Source organism: Argentina silus, assembly GCF_951799395.1.
Source record: "Argentina silus genome assembly, chromosome: 17".
Lineage (NCBI taxonomy): Eukaryota > Metazoa > Chordata > Actinopteri > Argentiniformes > Argentinidae > Argentina > Argentina silus.
This window is the reverse complement of record NC_139671.1, coordinates 1,505,248-1,507,747: the sequence shown is the minus strand read 5'-3', so window position 1 is coordinate 1,507,747 and position 2,500 is coordinate 1,505,248. Positions and strand designations below refer to the sequence as shown.

General features: G+C 54.3%; 1 protein-coding gene across 1 annotated transcript in view; it reads right to left on the bottom strand.

The window, feature by feature from the left end:
• LOC310817985 (afadin-like) overlaps positions 1-2,500 on the bottom strand; it is a gene marked incomplete at its 5' end in the record, with an annotated part of 51,232 nt that overhangs the window by 27,459 nt on the left and 21,273 nt on the right. The window lies entirely within an intron of this gene.

Below are 2,500 nucleotides of genomic sequence, written 5' to 3'. Positions count from 1 at the left end.
CCGCTAGGCTAAACTTAGTCCTAGTCCCAGACCGCTAGGCTAAACTTAGTCCTAGTCCCAGTCCGAGACCGCTAGGCTAAACTTAGTCCTAGTCCCAGTCCCAGACCGCTAGGCTAGCGTTAGTCCTAGTCCCAGACCGCTAGGCTAGCGTTAGTCCTAGTCCCAGTCCCAGACCGCTAGGCTAGCGTTAGTCCTAGTCCCAGACCGCTAGGCTAGCGTTAGTCCTAGTCCCAGTGCTGGAGCTGAGGCTCAGTGAACAGTCCCCTAGGAGAGGCAACCTCCAGCCTCCAGACACACCGGTGTGAAGTCACACAGCTCCACACACACACACAGCGCAGGAGAGGAAAGGTTCAACACACACACTCAGGAGAGGAGAGACGCGTCTGGAGCAGAGAGACACAGAGAGCTCAGTCCTGTCTCACTCTACATGCTCTAGGAAACCATACGGCAAAGCCCAGCCGTCCTGGTAGGAAGCAGCATGTCCAGGCTGTTACGTAAGCAGGCGGTCAGTCCGCCAGCGCTAGGCTAGGCTAGGCTACGCTAGGCTAGCTGTAACCCCCACCACAGTCAGGGGAAACTTTCAGAGCTCTGACTCCAGCTGTGTGCTCTGCTCTGCCCTGGGCACACCAATCCTCACACCGTTCCCTCTCTCTCTCTCTCTCTCTCTTCCTTGTTCTCTCGTTCACTCGCTCCTCCTGTCTGCCCCATACCTTCCCTCCTGTCTCCCTTCTGCCCCTCCCATTTTTTTCTCCCTCCCTCCTTCTACCTCTTCCACTCCCTCTCCCTCTCTTCCCCTCCCTCCCTCTCCCTCCCTCCTCCAGCCCCTCCCTCTCTCATCCTGAAACACACCTCCTATGGTTGGAAATAGCAGTAAAAACAGAGGGGATGTAAGGTCCCCCCCCCCCCTCCTCCTCCCCCCTCCAACCCCAGGACTTGGCTTTGAAAATAAACATTTCAGGGAGGCCCCCCCCCCCTCCTCCCCCTCCTCCACCCCACCCACACCTCCTCTTCCTACAAGCCTCCCCCTCATCTGGCAGTCACAAAGCCCCTGGGCACGCACACACACACACACACACACACACACACAGCTGTCGTACAGTTACCTAAAGCCCTGCTCCACACCACTTCAAATGAGACTGCACATCATTGCAACACTATTCATAGAACACACACACACACACACACACACACACAATGCTCATAAGACCAACCACAAGGTAAGGAGAACCCATATATATAGTTGGTATATATGGTCCCAGCAGGAATCTAACCCACAACCTTGGTGCATTAACGGGATGGGGAGGACCCACGGAAGAGGAAACACACTCAGCTGAGCTGACAGACGGGAGATGTGCTTACCCATCACTTTTCACTTCCAAATCTAATGTTTTGCCGCGGAGACAGAAACAGAAGCGGTGTGTGTGTGTGTGTGTGTGAGAGAGAGCTGTTCCAAAAACAACACTTCAGTGTCATAAACACACAGCGGAGGTGCTGAGCTCGGAGGAACGACAGAGCAGGAGAGGACAGGAAATATGACAGCTCTCTCTTTCCCTACAAACCTCCCCCTCTCAAACCTCCCCCTCTCAACCCTCCCCCTCTCAACCCTCCCCCTCTCAACCCTCCCCCTCTCAACCCTCCCCCTCTCAACCCTCCCCCTCTCAACCCTCCCCCTTTCCTTACAACCCTCACCCTCACCCTTTCTAACCTCCCCCTCTCAAACCTCCCCCTCTCAAACCTCCCCCTCTCAACCCTCCCCCTCTCAACCCTCCCCCTCTCAACCCTCCCCCTCTCAACCCTCCCCCTTTCCTTACAACCCTCACCCTCACCCTTTCTAACCTCACCCTCTCAACCCTCTCTCTTTGTCTCTCTCTCTCTCTCTGTCAACAGTAACTTTCTCCCTACACACACACACACACATTTCTTCTCTCTCTCGTGCCACGCCCATGTCCCTCCCTATCCCATCATCAGCTAAAGGTTACAGCTGGGTTACATAGTAAACAAGCCCAGAAGACACACACACACACACACACACACACACACACACACCAATACACACACACACCAATACACACGCACACACACACACACACACACACCAATACACACCCACCAATACACACCCACCAATACACACACACACACACACACCAATACACACACACACACCAATACACACTAATACACACACACACACACACACACACACACAGCTCTGTACGTCAACCACACCCACAGTCCAGCTGGAAACCCAGTGTTCCTCTGGTGTGACGCTGCTGCAGCCAGACAGCTGATCACACTCCTCGCCTAGCAACTGTCACTCACACTGTGAGGCAACCACTCAACCTTCTAGGCTGAGGAGATTCTGTACTTGTCATCACGGCACACACACACACACACACACACACACACACTCACTCACTCACTCACTCACTCACTCACTCACTCACTCACTCACTCACTCACTCACTCACTCACTCAGCTCATCCATGTGACTAGGAGG